Below are 25,580 nucleotides of genomic sequence, written 5' to 3'. Positions count from 1 at the left end.
TTAGGAAGCCCAAGGCTGGGGCTCAAGATGGTCATTTTCATATGGATTTCATACAGCCAGTTGTTTTCATTCCTAGTTTCCGGTTCCCATTCTTTGTCAGTCAGTGCTCAAACTTTCACTTGAGGAATGTGGTAAGCCTGTGACTTTAACTGCCATTGAAATTCAATAACCTACACACTGAAATTGTGCATGTGATTTTCAGCAGCATCAGCCCTGTAACTATAAAAAGAGCTTCTTTTAGGACTGACAAGGAAACATCATTTTCTCTTTGTGAGCACTCAAGTGAACTTAAAAGAATCTATCCCATATCATAGTCCCTTCAGATGTCATTACTGCATAATAATCAAGTGCAGCAGCCACTTGGGCTCCCGAAGCACAAGTTTCATTTGGCATTTCATCACAATCAACTACAAATAAAAGCCTGATTAACTGTGAGGTCACTGCATGCTGTTTTACTAGCATCCCGTTTCCCATTGGCAAGGAGTACAGCACTGTGCCCAAGCTGAAAGGCATGGCCAAACCAAAATCTTGTCTTTGAGAATCTATCTCCTAGGACCACCACCAAGTACCAACTGTGTATCAGTCTGGATCTAAGAGAAAGAAACAAGACAGTAATTTGAACAGGGAAAGATTAACATAAAGAATCATTAACATTATATGGTATTGGCACAATGATGGATTGGCTAATAAGGAAAGATAACTTAAGAATATAGACATAGCATGTATAAGCAGCAGCCACTATGCTAAGACTAAGACAGCACACCAGGGAGTTGCTTCTCCCCCTGGGGCTGAGATCCAGATCTTCCTGGAGAGGGCACAGACATGGGTCACTGAATGGCAGAGAATCTGTTGTGGTATACCACACTGGCAGAAACACTTGCTGGCAAGCTTCCCACTGAGGTGAGGAGAAAAGTAGTTTATGGGTTAGTGTCTCATCAGAGACACTGCTACAAAACTGCTGGGGGTTAGGGGTGGGGTGTGGGAGAGGGTGCCAGGGGAAGCTACCTGCTGCTGGCTGCTGCTGGCCACCACATACTGCAAGAACTGGGCACTGAAGAAACTGACTGTGCTGCCGAAGCCTCATGTTGGAGAAAGCCAAGTGAGTTGTGGGACCCAGAGGACCTAGCACGGTGGAACCAGAAAGCAAAACGCTTCCTCCTGCAGTATATTTCCAGCACCCTATATTGACAAAGATTCTGTGTCGGCTAGCAAAGGAAAAATATTTAAGGAGCCCAGGTTCATTTTCACAGAGCAGTCTAAAATGGTGTATTTCGAACTGAGAGTCAATAAACTGATCATAGGCACCAGAATATATAACATAGAAAGAATTAGATTTAGTCCCAGAAAACTATTTAAACTCTTGGAGTTTCAATTTCCTCATCTTCACTAGGGAGGTATCACTTATCTAACAGGTTTGTTGTGAGGATTAGATATATTTTATCCAAAACAATTATTAGAGAACTTAGCATGTATTAGGGGGCTGTTTTATATCAACACTTAACATCATTATCATTATTACTAGCATTGAGTTTATGACATGTATAAAATTTTGCATCTTATATTTTTAACTCAAAATCAGAACATGTTATTATAAAAGATCCCTAAATGTAATTGTTTTATTTACTTATTTTAAAACTATTTTTAATATGGAATTTTATAGATTATATACTACATTTACTGATTTTGATATAAAGATAGCTAAGACAATATTATTTATTACAAAGAAAATTTTGTAGGGTTTTTTTTGCAACATCATTTTCCTGTTTTTAAAAAATCTCAAAACCATATCCCTGCCCCATCTTTTACACTTATAATGATTAAGTAACATTTCATTTTCTACTAACAATTTCTCTTGGTGGTGGTGGGGGAATTAGGTTTACTTATTTTTAGAGGAGGTACTAGGGATTGAACCCAGGACCTTGTGCATGCTAGGCAAGCACTCTACAACTTGAGCTATATCCTCCCCCTCTACTAACAATTTCAACATAATCTATTCTCTGATACAATTTTGATACTTTGCTTTGAAATATTTTACTAGCCCAACTAGCAGGAAATTTTGTATTAGATTAGATTACTGAGCTTGAAGCTTTTAGATATGTCAAATTGGCTAGGCTAATGTCTCCAGTTATCTAAACATTAATCTAGGTGTTGTTATGAAGGTAGTTTGTTAATGTGATTTTTAAATAGGGTAGATTATCAAAGATAATTTGGAAGGGCCTGATTCGATCAGATGAAAGGTTCAAAGGGCAGAGCTGGGGCTTCCTTTAAGAACAGAGTCTGACTGTACACAGTAGCTTCAATTCATACTCCAGAGTTTCAGTCGGCCTTAATGGCTAGCCCTTTTGATTTTGAACTTTCCTAGCCAACTCTCACAATTGTGTAAGACAATTCCTTGCAATAAATCTCTTAACATTAATTCTTGCTGGCTCTGCCTCTCTGGTAGGACCTTTATGGATATAACCAGCAAAAATTAAGAGTATTTTACTTCTTTAAATATATCCACCTTCTCAAAAGATAAGTCAGTTGTGAGAGGCTAAACAAATAAGTTGGCACTTCTGGTGGTAGGAAAGCAAAGCTGAGTCTAGCTAAAGAGTATGTGGATGAATAAAAACAATAAAATACAATTTTGAAGCACATTATGCATATGTTCAAACTCATCAAACTGTGTACACTATGTGCAAATTTTCCCTACATCAATTATACTTCAATAAAACTTCTTTTTTTTTTTTTTTAAGAAACTTAATGTTGTCTTCTTAGAAGTAATGCAAATGCCATGGTAAAATACTGGTAAAATAGAAGAATAATCTTGTCCCTGTTAACAACCACTGTTAACAGCTTTCCCTATGTGCATCTGTGTTTGTGTATGTGTGAGCTGTTATCAAAGAGCAAATATAATTTCATTTTTTAAAAGCATGTTTGGACTTCCAATTCTGGAAAAGGTAAAATGGATGTATTTCCCCCTGTTTTTCCTATAGCTAAGACCCCTACACACAATACATAAAACAAACATAGAAAGACCTTCCGAATTATTAGGGAGACTGAGGTAAATTTGCCAGTGTCCTTGGGACTTGAGGAACAGCATGGCAGTGAGCTCACTGGGTTTTCCTTTTCATTTTGCCTCCTATGTGTCCCAGACAGGATGCTGGAGAAGTTCACAGCCCAGAAAAGCCAACAGGTACAGACAAAAAAATGAATACTGTGTGATTACAGTTATGTAACATTCTTGAACTGACAAAATTTTACAGATGAAGAACTGATTAATTGTTGTCAGGGGTTAGGAATGTAGGCAAGTATATGAATATAATAGGGTAGTAGAAGGAAATCTTTCTTGTGATGAGCTTTTTTGTATCTTGTTATGGTGGTTACATGAATCTATATATTTGGAAAAAATGCATAGAACTGCATACACATACCATAAATCAATGCATGTAAAAATTGATGAAATCTGAATAAATATGTAGTGTCATTAATTATACTGTCCTGATGTCAATTTTGTGGTTTTGGTACTGTATTATAAAGATGTAAGATATTCCCATTGTGGGAAACTGGAGGGAAGAGGGTACATGGACCTCTGTATTAATTTTATGACTTTTGTGCACTGTAATTATTTCAAAATAAAAACTAAAAAATAAAAGCATATTGCTGGTTGACATATTTAAGTCAAAGCAATTCCCACTTGAACATCATTATACATTCAAAACTAAACACTATCAATTTTTACTTACATTTATCTTAAGACATTCTGGCAAATGCCCAAATCACAGAGATACTAAACATAATCTAATGATATCTACAGAGATATAATGAAGATGCTTTAAGTCTGAAAAGTCAAATATAAAAGATACGCTCTTGGCTTTTAGAAATAAGGTGTCATGGTAGCTTTACATCTGAATAATTTTGGAACCTATTAGCAAGTCAATTTGTTAGAGTCTAATACAGAATTTTGTCAGCTATAAATAGAGAATAAAATTTGTGATTATTGTGAATGATAAATCATCCAACATCATAGTCACTAACACCATATAGTGTCAGTGATTTATTTAGTTTGTTGTGTGCATGTGTATGAGTAGCTAAGTATGGAGTTTGTGTCTGTGTGTAAAGAGAGGGAAAGAGAAAATTTTATTTTGGCTTGATTAATGTTCATAATTCAATTCTCTTGCAAGGCAAAGTAAGTGAAATTCAACCCAAATATCTTTCAATGAGTGAAAGAATAAAGAAAATGTGATATACATATATATATACACACACATATATATATAACAAAATATTATTCAGCCATAAAAAGAAAGAAATCCTGCCATTGTGACAACATGGATGAACCTGGAGGACATTATGCTAAATGAAATAAGCCAGTTACAGAATGACAAATATTGTATGATTTCACTTATATGGAGAATCTAAAGTCAAACCCATAGAACTGGAGACTAGAACTATGGTTGTTAGGGGCTGGAGGGTAGGGGAAAAGGGGGAGATGTTGGACAAAAGGTCCAAACCTTCAGGCATAAGATGAATAAGTTCTGGAAGTCTAATGTACAGTATTATGACTACAGTTAACAATACTGTATTGTATGCCTAAAATTTGCTAAGAGAGTAAATATTAAGTGTTATTACTCCACACACACACACACACATACACAAATGGTGCCTATGCAAGGTGATGGATGCGTTAAATAACCTGATTGTGGTAGTTACTTCACAATGTAGTATATGTATTTTAAATTATCACATTGTACCCCTTAAATATATACAATTTTTAATTATCAATTATACCTCAATAAAACTAAGAAAAAAAAAAGTGCAGTTTAAACTTCCAGTTTGCAGATGCTGGAAACCTGGGCAAGCCACCTAATGTAATAGATGGATGATACAATCAAGGTGCAAATCTTCTTGACAGACTGGAATAACGAACTGAAACTAACAAGTCAAAATTTAATTAAAAAAACCCAAAACTATAGTAAATCAATGCAGTTAGAACACTCCCTCATACCATATACAAAAATAAACTCAAAATGGCTTAAAGACTTTAATATAAGACAAGACACACTAAACCTCCTAGAAGAAAATATAGGCAAAACATTCTCTGACATAAATCTCAGCAACGTTCTCCTAGGGCAGTCTACGCAGGCAACAGAAATAAAAGCAAGCATTAACAAATGAGACCTAATTCAACTTACAAGCTTTTTGCAAAGCAAAAGAAAACATAAACAAAACAAAAGGACAACCTACGGAATAGGAAAAAATATTTGCAAATGATGTGACTGACAAAGGTTTAATCCCTAGAATATATAAACATCTCATACAACTTAATAATAAAAAACAAACAACCCAATCCAAAAATGGGCAGAAGATCTAAATAAGCAATTCTCCAGTGAAGACATACAAACGGCCAACAGGCACATGAAAAAATGCTCAATATTGCTAACCATCAGAGAAATGCAAATCCAAACTACAATGAGGTATCACCTCACACCAGTCAGAGGGGCCATCATTCAAAAGTCCACAAGCAATAAAAGCTGAAGAGGGTGTGGAGAAAAGGGAACTCTCCTACACTGTTGGTAGGAATGTAGTTTCGTGTAGCCATTATGTAAAACAGTATGGAGATTCCTCAAAAGACTAAAAATAGACTTATCATATGATTCAGCAATCCCACTCCTGGGCATATATCCAGAGGGAACTCTTATTCAAGAAAGATGCATGCACCCCAATGTTCACAGCAGCACTATTTACAGTAGCCAAGACATGAAAACGTCCTAAATGTCCACTGACAGATGACGGGATAAAGAAGTGGTGGTGTATTTATACAATGGAATACTACTCAGCCAAAAGAAAATAATAAAACAATGCCATTTGCAACAGTATGGATGGAACTGGAGATTGTCATTCAAAGTGAAGTAAGACAGAAAGAGAAAGAAAAATACCATATGATATCACTTATATGTGGAATCTTAAAAAAGCAAAAACAAATGAATTGATTTACAAAACAGAAACAGACTCACAGACATTGAAAACAAACTTATGGTTACCTGGGGGAAAGAGGGTGGGAAGGGATAAATTGGGAGTTTGAGATTTGGAGATACTAACTAATATATATAAAATAGCTAAACAACAAGTTCATACTGTATAGCAAAGGGAACTATAATCAATATCTTATAGTAATTCATAGTGAAAAGAATATGAAAATAATTATATGTATGTTCATGTATGACTGAAGCATCATGCTGTACACTAGAAATTGACACAACATTGTAAACTGACTACACTTCAATAAAAGAATACAAAAAGAGAAAAAAAACAATTTAAAAATAGGCAGAAGATCTGAATAGACATTTTTTCCAAAGAAGACATACAGATGGACAATAGGCACATGAAAAGATACTCAATATCGCTAATCTGAGACATGCAAATTAAAACCACAATGAAGTATCACCTCACGTCTGTCAGAATGGCTATCATTAAAAAGACTGCAAATAACAAGTATTGGTGAGGATGTGGAGAAAAGGGAACCTTAGTAAAATGTTGGTGAGAATGTAAATTGATGCATCCACTATGGAAAACAGTATGGAGCGTCCTCAAAAAACTAAAAATAGAACTCCCATATGATCCAGCAATTCCAATCCTGGGTGCATATCTGAAGAAGATTAAAACACCAATTTGAAAAGATACATGCAACCGAACGTTCATAGCAGCCTTATTTACAATAGCCAAGATATGGAAGCAACCAAACTATTCATCAACAGATGAATGGACAGAGAACTTACTGTTTTACATATATATATAGAAAGAGAGAGAGAGAGAGAATTATTACTCAGTCATAAAAAAAGAATGAAGTTTTGCCATTTGCAACAACATTGATGGAACTGAAGGGTATTATGCTTAGTGAAGTAAATCAGAAAGAGAAAGACAAATACTGCATGTTATCACTTTTATGTGTCATCTAAAAAATAAAATAAAAGAATGAATATAACAAAACGTAAGCAGACTCACAGATAGAGATCAAACTAGGAGTTACAAGTAGAGAGAGGGAAAGGGGGGAGGGACAAGATACAGGTAGGGGATTAAAGGGTACAAATTACTATGTATAAAATAAATAAGCTACATATGTACAGCCTAGAGAATACAGCCAGTATTTTATACCTTTAATTAGAATATAATCTACTGAATCATTATGTTCTACTCTTGAAACTAATATAATATTATAAATCAACTACACTTTAGTTTTTAAAAAGTAAATAAATAAAAACAATGTACAGTTTCTGGTTAAGATTTATACTGACATTAGAACAATATGTTAAGATAATAAGTTCTATAGATAAAAATGAGGAAAATAAATCAGAATTTTATAATCGCCATATACAATGACTTATTGATTAATATAGCTCTTGAATTTCACTCAGAAACCATGTGTTACTGATGTGATTTGAAATATATCTGAATTTTTGTATTCTACTTTCTTATGTTATTTATGTAAGATAAAAACTAAGGCATGGGAGTTCTTAAAAGTGGTGTGCATTAATGCTAGCTTTCTGAGTTTCATAGGAGATTGCTAATATCCACGCTGTGAAAAAGCAGGCATTTAAAAAAGTACATTTTTAGAACCATGATACTATAACTATCATTCCAGCTGTGAGACAATGGCATTTATTGTGTACTGACTTTACTGCAAACCAACACATTCTTGTCAATGAATTCTTAGCAGAAGTTAGGCAAATGATTTGGTTGAATGAACTAACTTGAATCCTATAATATATGAACCAGCAAAAGATTAATACAATATATTTGGATATGAAGTTATAAAAAAAAGCATCAGGGTAAATGTGTTAACATAAGAATAATTGATTTGCATAGGAACAGATCAATTATCACTATAATTCTTAGCTTTACATGGTTCTAAAAAAAACTGTGGTTCTTAGACAATCCTTTTTAGGAGTATAGAGAAGTTGCAAAGGTCTGCATACAGGGCCTGAAGTTTGTAAAAAGAGCAATAATAATTTCTGACTGTTTTACTTAAAAGATGTACTGATTCTATAAATTTATAATGTGTGAAGCAAATTAATACATTCACTTCCTCATAATGCTGTAAAAGGTATCTTGGTTCTTTTTTTATCTTCTGATGCTGCTGTCCTACACTGCAATTTTCAGTTTTGGAACCTGACTTGGTAGTTTTCAGCCTTGAGACCCACTGTCCTAGCTGCTTGGAGGAGCCCTTCCAGAAGGCTTTGCACAACCCAAACACAGAATGGATACTTCATATCCAGGACCAATGAGGGAAAAGTTGATAAGGAAGTGTACATTCCACACAATCTCAAAGTTTCAATCAAAAGTTAGTTATTACCAAGGCGAAGGACAGCTTTAAAGCAAAGACATTTGGTGGACACCACCATAACGAGATAACTGTGGGGGAGGATAGATAATTTTTCATCTACTATTCTAGGTTCTTGGCTGAGGCATCCTATAATAAAAGACAAATTAAGTTACCAATTTAAATAAACAGGTAAACTGAGACTAAGTTCAAATGACCTGAAATTGAGTTTATTTGGGAATAGCAGAGGAATTGCAAATTTGGGAAACCCATGCTGTAGCAAGTTACACATGAGTCCCTTGAGGGTTTGCGGTGGGCTGTATTCATAGGAAAAGAGCACAAAGAAGGGGAAGTCCAGCCAGAGTGCAAGTAGTAAGCTCATTGGCTTGATGATGGGGAGAGATTCTTGGTGGATGTTCACTGATCAGGAAATGAAGCTTGGTCTTCTATAAATCAGGCGCTTATGAGAAATGAGTCTCTCAGTTCTTATGCTCTGTTCTTCTGAGGGTGCACACGTGAGATTTTCCATCCTATATTCTGTAGTTTCATTTTAGATTGAAATCCTCTCACGCAGGAGAAGAACAGAAGTTTATAACATGTATATGTCCTGTATATATGGGAGGTACCCAGGAAAACTGAATAACTCCTTGAACCAGCCTGAGAAATTACTTTAAATACCATCACCAGCTAAAGCAAAAGAAAATGTTGGGGTAGGGGTGGAGGCCATTTATGGGAAGTTATCTAGAAAAGCACAGTAAACAAAGGTAAGGCTTTTATGTAGATTTAAGTCCTTGCCTTCTCCACTGATAGGAGTTTATAGACATTTAGGGTCATCCTTCTCTTCCTGATACTGAGAGGGAAGACACCCTTACAAAATAGAGATTTCCTTTATAAAGGTACACATCTCTTACAAAAGGGTAACTTCTATTTTAAGAGCTTCTCCTGTGTCTGCAGTTTATTAAAAATAATTAGCCTAAAATAGTCTGCATGCCAAAGAGAGATATTTGGGGGTAGCAAATTCTGCTTCCCTCATGACCAAACTCAGCATCACTAATAACATGGCCCTCCAACCTGCAGTGCTTCCTGATGGGATGCAGTGAGAACTATACCATAGACAGAAGGAATTTTCTTTCCATCAAAGTTTAAATTCTTCCAGTTATGAGAGGATAGTCAGAGCAACTAAGATACTGGCTTTGTCTCTTCAAAAATGTCAATGCCAAGAAAGATCAAGTAAGGCTGGGGAGTTGTACGGGATTAAAGGGAACTAAATTCAAAGACATGGAAGCAACCTAAGTGCCCATAGGTAAGTGGATAAAGAAGATGTGGTTTATATATACAATAGAATACTGCTCAATCATAAAAGAGAATGAAATCTTGTCATTTGTGACAATATGGATGGACCTAGAGGGTATAATGCTAAGTGAAATGTCAGACAGAGAAAGACAAACACTGTATGATTTCACTTATATGTGGAATCTAAAAAACAAATGAACAAAAATGAAACAAATGAACAAACATAACAAAACAGAAACAGTCATAGGTACAAAGAATCAAGTGGTTGCTGGGGTGGAGTGAGGAGCGTTGGTGAGTGAAACAGGTGAGGAAAATTAAGAGGTACCCACTTCCAGTTACACAAAAAAAAATGAGTCACAAGATGCAATGCAGAGTGTGGGGGAATATAGTCAATAATAATGCAATATCTTTATATGGTGATGAAGGTGGTCAAAATATACAAACTTCCAGTTATAAGAGAAATAAGTACTAGGGATATAATATACAACATGATTAATATAATTAGCACTGCTGTATATTATACACGAAGTTTGTCAAGAGAGTAAATCCTAAGAGTTCTCACCACAAGAAAAAACAATTTTTTTCCCTTTTTTAAATTTTGAGACAACAGATAATCACTGCCTTATTGTGGTAATAATTTCACGATATATATAAGTCAAATCATTATGCTGTACACCTTAAACTTAAACAGTGCTGTACATCAATTACATCTCAATAAAACAAAGAAAAAAAGGAATAAAGCATACCACATATAACTTTAAAAAAGGAGATAAATTATTGGGTGATCCTAATTTGGACCCTGACATTACTGGGTCTCTTGAATATGGACTATACATCAGATAATGTTGTTGTATCATTGTTAAATATTTCGCTTGTGATGATGGGATTGCTGTTATATAGAAGAATGTTCTTACTCTCAGTAGATACATGCTGAATATTTAGGTGTGAATTTGTGTGTGTGTGTGTGTGCGCACACATGCATAGCTTTTGAAAAATAAATTGCAAATTAACAAGACAGAGAAGAGAGATAACAAATGCGGCACAATGTTAATTGGTGAAATGTTAATTAGTGGAGGATGTATTTGTGATTATTGTAGCAGTCTTTCAATTTTTTTTAAGTTTGGAATATTTTAAAGTACACAGTTGTGAGGAGGGAATCATTAATAACAAGTACTGAGAGTGCCTAAACGGTAAAGGATAAAAAATGAATAGTGCACTTGATATAGGTCTATTTCCTACTATATTTGTTGTTTGAATTTTACATGGAAATATCAGTAACTAGCACATGAGAACTGTAACTGAAGCAGTGTGATATAGGAAGTAGCCATGATTTCCTCCATATTGTCTCATTTAATGATGTTCCTTAGGGTTCAGGAGTACCTTTTTTTCCTGTATAAAACCACAAACATTTCACCTCCATAAGAATTTATCATGTGCTCCACATAAATATGTGGTCAAGCCAGTTTTGTATTTGCCAGTTATTGTTTACTCTGGGGAGCATCTGAAATCAAATATATTCTTTTCTGAGAATCTGCAACAGTATTTATAGCTTCTAAAATGAGGTTTTCATTTAAATTATGCTCTAATATAAACAAGTGAAATTGCACATCATTAGAACAGGTAGAAATTATTAAAATGTATTTTTGTTTAATGACACAAACTGATGAGTTAGTGAAAAAGTTTATAAATGCTTAAATTCACCATCTATGTGGCTTTGTACAGACTTCCTAAATTTGAGTAGATGTGCAGAAGACAGACCTGGTAGCTAACCATTCTCTTGCAGTGGCTAAGAATATAGATTTATTTCAGACAGGCTGAACTTGAATCTACCTCCTTTATTTTTTAATTGTGTGACACTCCTTTTTTTCTAATTGTGTGACTGACTTTATAATGCATAATTTCTAAGACTGGTGAGAGGCTTTACAGAAACAAAATAATGCATGTTCAGTGCTCAGCACAGTACCTGGAAAGAATCATACAAGCCCATTTCCATCATTTGCATTAACATCTTGTCAAATCATCAACCTTTCTATTCACCAGAAATGTCCATCTTGATTTATGCATAGCGGAATCATTCTAAATCATTAATGGCTGAAGACTGATATTTAAATTACAGAATAGTATTGAAACTCAGTGTCAGAGTATCTTCTTATTTCACTGTTCCTCTAAATTGAGTATTTTTAAAGACCCTACTGCTAGTGTTTCTGTTTGTTCAGAATGTCAAAGGGAATCTATTAATATTACAATTGTTTCCTGAATGAGGTATCATATATTTTCCAGGAAATATGTTTATTAAAATATAAAGTATTAGTATTACCAACTACAGGTCACTTTGCTGTTTTATTGTATTATTAACACTAATGACACCAATGTATAAAATGGCCAAAAGGCCATGCTGTATAATTTGTACAATTTCTGTATCATGTGCTTCACGGAAGAATGGGACTGAGGCAATTTTATAGACGTCAATTATTCTTTACTCTTAGGAGCATCTGAAATCAAATGTGATCATCTTTAAGACTAGTTTTATAAAAAAACCAAAACAAAATTTAGTATATTAATTCCTATCTGATCCTCAGAATAAATTTTCATTTTTACCCTTATTTTCATTAATCCCTTATCTTTTTTTTTATAAATGATTGAATTTATCATGCTTTTGTTTGCTCATTTTATATTTTTCTTGGGTAGGATTGTCCACAAGCTGATCTTTAGATAAGGATTCAATGATATGTGATTTATTAAGGAAATGCTTCCAGGAAAAACAAGTGGGTAGTGGAAGCAGAAGAGGAAATCAGTTGTTTCAAGTAAGTGTGGAGGGAGAGGGGGAGGGTATAGTTCAGTGGTAGAGCACATGCTTAGCATGCACAAGGTCCTGTGTTCAATCCCCACTACCCCCATTAAAAAAATTAATAAGAGAAATAAATAAGCCTAATTACCTTCCTCCCCCAAAAATTTTTTTAAGAAGAAAACCAAATGAAATACATGTGGGATTTAAGTCAATCAGCCTCAGTCCGATTCCATGGTGTTCTCTGGAGCTGAAATGACACCAGTGGCTTTTTTTATTTCTGTTAGAGTCAAGGGAGCTGGGTTTTCAAACTTTCACCCCACACAGCCATTGGCTCTGTGCCTTCCCCAGGTGACATCAACTGGTTTTGAGCATCCCCAGTAATGCAATGATAATTCTCAGAAGAAAATTATAGGCACTCCACTGAAGGGAAGCAGAATTTCTCACCCCAGAATAAGTATGCCCTTTGGCATAAGAATTATTTTTAGGCTGATTATTTTTAATGAACAGCAGACACAGGAGAAGTTCTGCAAACAACAGTAGAAGTTATCATTTTGTGAGAAACATTTACAAGGGAAATCTCCATTTGTAAGGGCATCTCCCTCTCTGTACCAGGGAGAGGAAGATGACTCAATCTCTAGAAACTCTTATCAACAGAGAAGGCAATGATTTAAATCTGCAGAACAACCATGCCCTTGCTTATTGTGCTCTTCCTGATAACCTCTGTAACTGACCTCCCTACTTCCCCTAACATCTTTTGTCTTTAGCTGAAAGTGGTTGAGATGATCTTCCATATCTGCAGGTTTTGGATCTATGGTTTCAGCCTTGGATCAAAAAAATTTGGGAAAAAATTCCAGAAATTTCCACAAAGCAAAACTTGAATTTGCCTTGTGCTGGCAACTATTTACATTGCATTTATATTGTGCTTTAACTATTTACATAACATTTACAATATATTAGATATCAAAAGTAATCTACAGATGATTTATAGTATATGGAAAGATGTGCATAGGTTATATACAAATACTACATCATTTTATATAAGGGACTTGAGCGTCCAAGGATTTTGGTATCTAAGAGGATCCTAGAACTAATCCCCTGCAGATACTGAGGGACAGCTGTATTTAATGTGGTGGAGTGAGCATTCTGGAGAGTTACTCAGTTTTTCTGAGTATCTCCCATGTATACAGGAGGTACATGTGATTCAACTTCTGGTTTTTTTGTTTGTTTGTTTTGTTTTTTCCTGATAATCTGTTTTTTATTACAGGGGTGCAGGGGTCTCAGCCAGGAATCTAGAAGGGAAGAGGGAAAATTATTCTTCCTCGCCTACACCACCATGCCGACCCAGAGTATAGGAGTGAAGGCGTTCAGGATGAGCCTCCTCAAAATGTGCCACTTTGGCATGTGGGGTACTTGAGCTAAAAGCAACTGAGATCCTTTAGGCCCAAGAAAAACTTCTGCCCCTCCCTTAAATACCTAGAATAATTTAAATTGAGAGTCTTTCCCAGAATGAGAATTGCTAACAGAGATAAATTTTATTTGAGTGATCCATCTGTATAGTGCGGCAAACATCTAATTACCAAACATCTGCTCTTCTTACTGTCCTGTGAATCATCCTCTTCCTCTTGGAAGCCCCAGGCCCCTATCCCATTCCTTAGCTCAGGATGGCATGTATATATCTCATTTTACCCTTTGGTCTCTGAATCTCTTATGTATGTAGGGTCTCTGACCCCTTCATATATGTGAGATTCCTGGACATATAAAATTAAATTTGATTTTCTCCTGTTAATCTGTCTCATGTTGATTTGATTATTAGACCAACTGAAAGAATCTTTGAAGGGTAGAGGAAAATTCTTTCTCCTCAACAGGAGGCACAAGTAAACTGGATGCCAGGGAATAAGGACATAACAGCAGATCATTCAAAGCATTTGCTAAAATTTTCTCTTTTTTTCTTATTTCCCCTTTCTTTAGAATCACTGTTAAAGCTAAAGGAACACTTTTGAGTCTACAATAGCAATGATGATGGTCTCTGTGAATAAAATGTTATATATAATTGAGGTAAGTATTGGTTAAACTTACAGTTGGTCAGTTAATATAATTTTTAATCTATCAGTATATTTAGCATAAATACACACCTATTTCAGTAATAATTCCTGCTATTGAGGAATTTTAAGTTTCATTCACAAATGAAACACAAAATAATTACACATATGTATTATTTTTCTTTTGCTTCCATACTAATTTAGCACAAATTCAATGGCTGAAAGCAATGTCCACTTACTCTCACAGTTCTGGGGTCAGAAGTCCAGTGTGGCATGGGGGCATTCTCTGCTCAGGTTCCACTGGCTGAAGTCAAGGTATCAATGAGGCTACAAAGCTCATCTGAGACTTGGGTCTTTTTCCAAACTCTGTGATGGTTGTCAGAATTATTTCTTTTTGTTGGTAGAACTGAGGCCCCGTTTTTCTGTTGGCTGTCAGGCAGGGGCTGATGTCAGCTATTAAAAGTCTCCTACTCACAAGCCATCTTACAACATGGCATTTCCTTCTTCCTTTAAGCCAGCAGGAGCACATCTCTCTCTGACTTCTGCACATCCAGAGAAACTCTACTGTTTAGCTTCTCGCCTGATTGAGTCAGGCCCAATTAGACAATCTCCATATCTTAAGGTGAGCTGACTTGGGACTTTAAATACACCTGTAAAATCTCTTTCCAGCAGGACACATATCACTGATTGAATAACCAGAGGGCTGGAATCTTGGGGGACTACCTTTACAATTCTGCCTGTTACTGTATACAAATGCAAATTAACACTCAAGAAGGAAATCTGATGAATGTGCTTTGACTGCAGTGAACAGAATGATTGGTTTGGATAAATGGTTTAAAAAGAAAGCTTTAAGTATGTGGATTTTGCCAAAAAAAAGTAAAGAATCTGAAATGTTAAAAATAAATGAATAATGTATTCTACAAGGAAGACATATATGCAAGATCAAGGCAGGAATATCAGTACAGTTATATGGAGTACATGTAGAGTTTTAATATCTTTCAGAACTATTTATATTTGAGCTAAGATATTTTTCTTGGTTCTGTGATAGGTGAGTTAATATAGTGGTAGAATTTAGTGAGATTAATTTAGTTTTAAAATTAATTGATAGAATGTTTAAATCACTTTCCTTCAGTATTATGTGTACGAATCACCTTCCTCCTCCTCAGACATACATCAATTGTGTGTGCCTGTACACATATATGTGGACACATATGCATACATCTGCATGCACTTGCACACACATACAGCTATACTACTGGAACACAAAATAAGTTTCTTAGCCCATCAATTATACAGCTGCAGCAAGATATGAGTTGCAGAATCACTCAGTAAACCATTTTAATAAATACACTGATTCTACGCTCAGTTACAAAATCCATCAACCAGTGCCCTATAGACTCCAATACTGGCAAAAGAGACTCTGCTCACATGAGAAGAAAGAAGAAACAGAGGTATCAAAGGCAAATATTTCAATGAGATGAATGATTCTTTATTCAACAAAGAGGAAATTATTAGTTATCATCCAAAGGAGTGTGAGGAATGGAAACAGAATGTGCCTCCAAATAAAGGACAAGCAATTGGCAGGGAAATGAAGGAGGGCAATGAAATCACAAAAATTCAATGAACTGCTTCCTTCAAATAATTATGATGGTGAGAAACTGGGTCATGTACAAGTCTGTGTCTTAATGTAAACTGGTTAATAGAATAATTCTTATAAAATTCAATGACTAGTAGTAGTTAGAGGGGATTTGAAGACAATATTGAATCAGGGATACAAGATGAACTGTGAGAATTCAGAATGTGGTTGTTAAAAGAAGAGGAGGCCCTAGAAAATAAACTACTTTGATCTGTTGTGGTAAGTCCTGTTTCTATAAATCAGCAGTTTAATTTTATTTTTCTAACCAAGGAATATTATATTATAAAATATAAATTAAAATTTTCATGCATTATTGCTTTCTTAAAAACAAATCTTTCATGAAGAAGTAAAGCCAGGGTGATTTAATTTAGTTGACATAAAAAGAAAAAAAAAGATGTTATATATGAAGAAGAGAATAGAAAATGTAGTGATATAATAGCAAAATGCTAGGGTCCAGATGCTATGATAGCAAAGGCCAGGAATAATAAGTTTTCAATTTCTGGGTTAATTCTATAAAACGCTATGTTCATTAGCACTCAATACTCTACAGATACTTAATTACATCTAGATTGAATTTAAATGAATGGTTTTCATTAATTAAAGGGCATCCTTATCTCCATCCTAATGATAGTAAAAAAACAAAAATATTTTTATAAAGCACCTGAAGTGTACTGGTCATGTTTTGTGTGAAGGATGGCCTAGCTTATTTAAAACATTAAGGGCTTTGGAAACTAGGAATATGCAAAGAAAAAGAATAGATTAACCAAATAATGCACATAATTTGGGTTATTTTGTAATTATAAATGCTAAATGCAATATATTCCCTGAGTAACTTACAAGCACATACAGACTTATACTATTTGGATGGCATTTATCATACACCCTCCTGTAAACCACATCCAAATCAAGTACTTAGAAAAAAGTTAAAGTAACCTGTCTTGTTCATGATATTACTATGGAAACTCATAAATATAAGCTGGAAAAAAAAGTGGCATTACTTTTCTGATTGTAAAAGTAACATATACTCCTTATCAACAATCTGGAAGTTACAGAAAAGTATAGAGGAAAATTTCACCATAACACTACCTTTCTAAGATACCCACTGTTAATATTTTAGTATTTTGGATTATCTCTATCTGTCTACACCCCTCCACAAATCTCATTCCTGGTCTCTCCACTTCTTTCACTGAAGGTCTAGCTTGCATATTCACTCTTTTTGTCTTCATGCTGATTCCTGCCACACCCCAGATGACTGCAACTTTCAGGACTCTCAGTTCAGTTCCTTAATTTCTTAACTGTCAGTGTCTCTTACCTATGTTCTACTTCACCACCAATTCCATGGCTGTATCATAGATTACATCTCTCCCTAGCACTTCTCTACTTCTGACATCCTACATTCACATTTCATACCTTCATATCTATGACTCCAAACATGTGTCCTCTCATTCTCACATTAGGGAATTCCCACTTGACCTGTTCTCTGACCTATGAGTCCCTTGCTTCTAATGCCATTTCTTGCCAAATTAGATTCAGCTGTTTATCATTTTACTGTCTCTCTTGACAGTCCCTGAGACCCCTTGCTTCACAGTCTTTACTCACAATTGTCTGGCAAAACTCCACCAGGGATCTTTGAAAATCTAGACCTTCTCCCAGATGCTGAGAATGGGAGAAAATTCCATCCGTGTAGAAAGATCTTAAAGTTCAGTGTTGATTAGAAGGTAGTCTGTATTCTTACTCAGTTTTCTCTGATTGCCTATACTTGCTCTTTTCAAACCTTTACAGCTCTTATGAAATCTATTTTATCCTTCTGCTTCAATCTCAGGGGATGCCCTTTCTTTCCCCTAAATTTTAGAACAAATACAGACCACTAGGCAGGAATACTCTGAATTTCCAACTACCAAATAGTAATTGAAACCCATGATCTGTCCCTTGGTTCCTGTTGCAAAGCAGGGAGCTGAGTTGTCTGCTGTCTGAGGCCATTCCTTCCCCTAATGGAATGAATCCTTTCACCCAGAGGCCTCATTTCAAATACCCTTGTTTACTCTTAATATTCAACTTCTGCCTCTAGGCTTCTTTAGGAGAGTGACCAGATATGGCAGCAGCAGGGAGAGAAGTGGCTTTACTCTCAGTGGACAGGCTCATTTCCATTCCAGGGAAGGGGCTTAGGCCATATATGCCCAATTACTCTTTCCAGATTTACCAATTAGATAAGTCACTCCACATCCCAGGAAGAAAGAGGAAACTAGCAGAGGAAACCAGGTACTTAGAGCACATACTGTAACCCCCCTTTAACTGGAAGGAAATGTTAGAAGGGAGGATGACACATTCCTCCATTACACTGCTGAACTTGACTTCTGATTCTATAACTCTTCTTTCTTCAAACTCTCTCTGGGCTTTCACATATGCTGCCTTGGATCTCATCTCTCTGACTGATCCTTCTGAGCATCCCTTATAAGATCCACTTCCTCCACCTGTCCTTTTAAGTTCTTTGTGTCAGTATAAATTATCTCCTAGCTCCTTTTATCTTTTCCTTTCCATGTTTTCAATAATTCCTGGGTTCTATCTTCAACCTAGATCCCTACCCAGAGATTCAGGAATCTAAGTTCAACTGCCTTCTGGACATCTTTCACTGGATTCCCACTGGCATTTCAACAACAATATGGTGCAAACTGAACTCCCATTTCTGAAATCATCTTCTTTCTCCTTCCAAATACCCCACTGTGTTTGTACCTACTATCCATCCTGGCATTCAATCGAAAAATATGGGTGCCATCCCAAACAGTATCTTTTTTCTCCGTACTTCCAGTCCACCAATTCCCATCCCTTTTGTCTCCTAAATATCTGTCAAATGTATTCACTTCTCTCCCTTTCCACTGCAACTCCCCACATTTAGGCAGCCATAATATCTTCTCAGGATCACTCCAAAGGTCTCTTTGCCATCTACGATGTTCCCCATATTTCACACAACATTCTTCACACTTGGACACGGTGATCTTTCTAAATTGAAAATCCAGTCTTGTCCTTGTTAATTCCAGGCCTAAACTCTGCCCACAGAAACCCAATGCTAATAGGATGAAATCTATAAAGACCCAATGGCATGGCCCCAGCCAGTGGTTTCATTCTCATTTCCAAATATCTTTCCTTCATGAAAAAAGAGTTAAATTTCATTGGTTATAGTAAGCCATGCATATTTTTTGTTATTTAAACAGAAATTTAGGCCCATTAATAGTTACAACACAGCAGGTATAGTGGGTTGTCAGTGATTCTCTACCATAATTTTCACCACTAAGGTCATTTGCTGACACAATAGAAGTGAGTCTTGATCACTATTAATAGAAGGGCTATATTTAGAATTTCTGCATCTATATTCAAGTGTGAGCTAAACTGAGCTAGTTCTGTATGTTTCTTATATATTATTCTTTTCTGGTTTTGAATAGGTTTTGAATATTAAGACAAACCTAGGTCCACAGAATTAATCAGTTAATATTTCAAGTTAATATTTCAAGTTTCTATAGAGTAGGAAATTTAATCAGCAAATATTTTGAAAACTTAAAGACTTGATCATAAAATTACCTTAATCTGGAAGTTTTTGTTCCAAGAATTAATTCTAATGTCAATTTTCTCTCTGATTTATTGAAAATTTTACTTATTTTAAGTAACTTTTAATAAGTTACTTATAGTAACTTATAAGTATTTAGACTAATTTAAAAATCATTTTTATATATATTTTTTAACCTAAAACAGGGGATGAGAAGGCAGAATTAGAAATATTTTATTATTAAAATATACCTGCACTACCTGTGAAGTGGTATCATGTTATTGGAAAGTTGACTTGGATTAACTGTAAATGCATACTGCAAACTCCAGGGCAAACACTAAAAAAGTTAAAGAAAAAAAAAAGTATAGTTGACATGCTAAGAACAGAAAAAAAACTGAATCATATAAAATGTTCAACTAAAACCGCAAAAGGTCACCTCACACCTGTTAGAATGGCTTTTATCAAAAGGACAAGGGATAATAAGTGTTGGTGAGGATGTGAAGAAAAAGGAAGTCTGATGCATATTATGGTGGCAATGTGAAGTGATGCAGCCACTATGGAAAACAGTATGGCGGTTCCTCAAAAAATTTAAAATAGAACTAACATATGATCCAGCAATCTCACTTCTGGGTATTTATTCAAAGGAAGTGAAACCACTAAGTTGAAAAGATATCTGCACCCCATGTTCATTGCAGCATTATTTACAATAACCAAAACACAGAAAAAACCTAAGTGCCCAATGACAGATGAATAGATAAAGAAAATGTGGTATATACACACACACATATATATACATACATACATACAATGGAATATTATTCAGTCATAAAAAGAAGGAAATCTTGACATTGGTGACAACACGGATCAACCTTGAAGACATTATACTAAGCAAAATATGCCAGATACAGAAGGACTAATACTATATGAGGAACTTATATAAGGAATCCAAAATAGTCAAACTCACAGAAACAGCATAGATGGTAGTTGCCAGGGTCTGGGGGCGGGAAAAATGGGGAGGGATGAGTCAAAGAGTACAAAAAATGAATAAGTCCTAGAGAACTTATTCTGTGTACAACATAGTGCCTGGAGTTAAAAATACTGTATGGTACACTTAAAAAATTGCTAGAAGGTAGAACTTATGCTAAGTCTTCTCATCACAGAAAATAATTACAAATAATGAGAGCAGGGGGAAACTTTTAGAGGTGAGGGATATGTTTATGGCATAGATTGCAGTGATGATATCATGAACATATACTTACCTTCAAAATTATCAAGTTGTACACATTAAATATCTCCTGCTTTTAGCATATCAATCACACTACAATAAAGTGATTTTAAGAAAAAGAAATGAAATGTTGTGATTTTCACACAAATCCTTTTAGGTTCTAATTGTCTCTTTCCTAGAGGTTATGCATGCACTCCAGGACTGCCACTGTCAGTTCTCCTTGACAGTTAAGGTAACAGGATATAGCTTGTCTTTCCCAATTTGATTTTGTCACTTGGTTATTTTTGCTTGATAAATGTGCTTGTTCAATTGCAGCTATTGTCTTGCACTGTATTCCAAAATTCACCAAAAAATACACTGATGACTGAAAAATTCATTCATTGAAGCACAACAGATGAAAAAAGGATAACAGAAATGCTTTAACTCAGAATGTAAATGTAAACAGAGGGACTACACAAATAGAAAGGATAAATCTGCACGTGCTTAAAGAAGAGCACCTGTGTATAATAATTTTACAGAAGAAGCTAGAGAAGAAAAATGTGATAGAGAATAGAGCCATAAATATCTAAAAGGCGGGTTTAATTGGATTGCTGACTAATTCCTTTCAAGTATTGTCTGTTATAAAGTTTTGTCAAACAGTGGCACAATTCCATCATAAAGTTTCATCTTTTCAAACAAAGAACAGGGATCCCTCTGGCAAACCAGCAAAGATTCCTGAGAACCAGTATTAAATTATGCTTTATAGAACTGAATTGACACATTTTGTTGCTGAATATAGGGAGATGAGACAAAAACTAGAGGCTTATTGAAGTCTTTGAAAATGCAGCAAAAATAAAACGAAACAAAATAAAATAAAAATTACAGCACACGGATCTCATAATGCAAATCAATTTCAAAACATAATTCTAGAGAAGACAAAACTGGTGAAAGCATTTTGTTAAATGTCTCTGTAAGATGTCCCACAATATTAGTGACATAAAACATAGAAGAACAACTACTCGCATATGATAACAGTCATTTCACTGGATGAAACCTCTAAAAGGAAATGTATTGACAACTGTTTGCATGTATATGATACATATATGTGAGAGAATTACCTGATGACATTTTGTTCTGTTTATTACAGAAAACCCATGATATAAGAGAAGAAATTTTGATTAAGTTAAAAATTAACTAATGATACACAGAAGAGACTTTGGGATAAGTATGATAAGTAAAGAAGAGAGTTTATGTGAATAAAGGAGGTTGCAACTGAAATCTTATTCACAGAGAAATGTGGGTGGTTAGTTTTATCCACTGTTTTAAACATTAATGAAATAGTGAAATTGCAAATACTGTTAAATGATGGCTAGTGAGTTACATATTTTCATTTGCTCTGTGAAGATCCAGGCTATAAATTCCAAATGCTGAATGGACGTAACTGTTATTTATCAGTGTGTCATTCAGTCACAGCTGAGGTTATAAATGTTGATATCTAGCCTACAAACTACTTGCTAAGTCAATAAACCTATTTAAAGCTGTGCCTGACAGATGAATTTTTCTTTGCACAAAGATACCTTCAGCTAAAACCAGACACAGTTGACCCTTAAGCAACGCCAACCCTCCACACAGTGGAAAACACACATATAACTTTATAGTAAGCCCTCTTGTATCCACGATTCTGCATCCACAGATTCAACCAACTGTGAACCATGTATCACTGTAGTATGTATTCATTGAAAAAAATCTGCATAGGAATGGGCTCAGCAGTTCAAACTTATGTTGTTCAAGGGTCAACTGTACACCCAGCACTATGTCCTTTCTGAGAGGAATGAGGCACATTTAAAACTTTATACAAAGGTTCTGTACAGGTTAGCAAAGTTCTGGTAATAGTATCTGAAGAAACTTGGAATAACACTAAAAATTATTCTTATCTTTGCCACTCTATCCCTATTTTATCTATCCCACTCTATTTTACCTTCTGGTACTGAGCATGTCACCACAGCTTAGCATCTGATGGAGTCTGGATAGTAGATTTCCATGAGAAACCTCTACAGAATTGTCTCACTTCATGTTTCACTTGAATATCCAGAAATATCTTTCAGAACCACCATTCTTGTTGACCCAAAATTGTGAGAGAGTATTTTCTTATGCTTAGTAGAAATACAGTATGGAAAAATAGACAGTGAATATGCAGACTGATCTTTAAGCTCAACATATCGACCATCTAGGTAACAAATACGTTCTTTCTTGAGACTGTAACAGTATCATTCTTCCCACTGCTGAGTCCATTATTATTGTCCTCATTATTTTTATAATGATGCTTATCCCTACTATTTACAATTATACTAAATCTTGTTTTAATTACCAAAGTCTATAATCTTTATGGTTACTGAATGCATATTAAGTGACCTAGGGTGGTAAAACTTGGAAACCACACAGAATGCACAACTGAAAAGTAGAGTGTGTATGACTTAAAAGCACAGCTTCCACTGTCCTATTCACTCCACTCTCAAGTCACAAATGATCACAAGAGATGGCGCATGGATCATTTCAATTCAGAAATCCCCTTAAGTCTGAGATCTTTTTAGTTTTTATTCTTATATAGTCAAGCTTCACACTTGGGGTAATAGGTAACAGGTTAGCATTACTCAGTAAACAACCTTGACAATGAGGAATGGGCACTGGGCCCAGTACACCATCCTCAACTGGATTCTCAGTAACTCGGATCTGTTGTACTCCTATAAGTTTCTGGAGTTAATGCTGCAAAGAGACTCCAACTAAATGTTAAGCCCTCAGGCATCTCCAAGTGTAAAAGAAAGGTCATAACTTGGCTATTAATCATTTCCTTCTGGCCAGAATAAGACTATTCAAGATAATACTGTAAAATCAAGCCAATTATTTAAATAGTCTAAATGAAGGTAGAGGTTTTTATTGATAATGCAAAGATAATCATAGTTTTCCTTTGTGGAAGGGAGGAAAACTTTTCATTCTTTCTTTTTAGGTTCTTTGGCTGGCCTAATAATTTAACTGACATAAGACAGATTAACAGGAGAAAAAAAATTAATTTTGTACGTATGGGAGCCCCTCAAATATAAGGCTCCCTGATATTCAGGCAGTTGAGGCTTATATGCTATCCTGAGCTAAGAAGAAGGGGGTAGGAGTCTGTGACTTCAAAAAGGAGGAAAGAAATTCACAGGAAGATGGGAAGAGCAAATGTTTGGTAAACAAATGTCTGACCTGCCATGCACATAAGTCTAACATAAAAAGTTATCTCTGGTAATAGCTCTCTTTCTGGTATAAGCTCCTTTTCTAATTCTTTTAGATTGTTAAAGGAGAGGTAAAAAGCTCTTAGGTCTGTTGGGCCTTGACTATCTTCAGCTTGAAATATCCACATGCCAAAGTGGCAAATTCTGGGGCAGCCTACCCTGAACCCCATTAGTTGCCTATTCACAAAACAGATCTGAATTAACTGAACATAAATAAACCTATAACAAGCAAAGCGATTAAATCAGCACTCAAATAATTTCCAGCAAAGAAAAGCCCAGGACCAGACAGATCACTTTACTAGTCAAACATTCAAAGAAAAATTAACGTCAATCTTTTTTTAAATTCTCCCAAGAAGTAGTGGAGTGATTACTTCACACTGATTTTATAAGGCTAGTATTACTATCACATAAGCCAAAGACATCATTAAAAACAAACAACATGCATTAAAATAATTATCTTCAAAACAAACAAAAAACTACAAAGCAATATCCTCTAAGACTATAGATGCAAAAGCCCTCAACATAATATTAGCAAACTGAATCTAGCAGCATATTGAAAGGATTACACACCATCACCAAGCAGGATTTATCCCTGGGTTAACATGAAAATAAATTTAATATACCTTATTAATAAAAATGAAGGAAAAAAGATCATCTCAGCTGATGTAGAAGAAACATTTGACAAAGTCCAGCACCCTTTATTGATAAGAAAATACTCAATAAAAAAGGAATAGAAGGGAATATCCTCAATTGGTAAAAGGTTATCCATGAAAAACCAACAGTTAACAACATACTAAACTGAAAGATGGAAAATTTCTCCTCTAATATCAGGATCAAAATAAGGATATCCATTTTTCTTATTTCTATTCAACATCGCACTGGAAGTTCTAGGCAGATAAATGAGGCAATAAGAAAAGTCATCAGCAAATTAGAAAGTAAAAAGTGAAACTATCTCTATATGCAAATGACATATCATATAAAGAAAATCCTAGAGAGTCTACTAAAAAGCTATCAGATAATAGTCACAGACAATAGATGAATCCAGCATAGTTGCAGTATATGAGATCAACATACAAAAATCAGTTTTATTTCTTTATAATAATTAACAATTGGAAATAAAATGAAGAAAAGTATTTCATTTACAATAACATCAAAAATATTTAGGAATAGAGGGGACGGTATAGCTCAAGTAGTAGAGAACATGCTTAGCATGTGCGAGGTCCAGAGTTCAATGCCCAGTACCTCCTCCAAAGATAAATAAATGAATAAACCTAATTACCTCCCCCTCATAAGACAAAAAAACCCAACCAAACAAACAAAAAAAAACAAACAGAAAAAAAACAAACACCAAGTGAAAAAGAAATACTTAAAAATAAATTTACAATGAACATGCAGGACTCATACATTGAAAACTGCAAAACATTGCTGAAATAAATGAAAGAACAAAATAAACAGAAAGATATCTCACATTCATCTATTAGAAGACTTAATATTGTTAAAATGGTAATATACCC

This window comes from Camelus bactrianus, chromosome X (genome assembly GCF_048773025.1).
Source record: "Camelus bactrianus isolate YW-2024 breed Bactrian camel chromosome X, ASM4877302v1, whole genome shotgun sequence".
Taxonomy (NCBI): Eukaryota; Metazoa; Chordata; class Mammalia; order Artiodactyla; family Camelidae; genus Camelus; species Camelus bactrianus.
The sequence above is the reverse complement of the archived record's forward strand: the minus strand, read 5'-3'. Positions refer to the sequence as shown.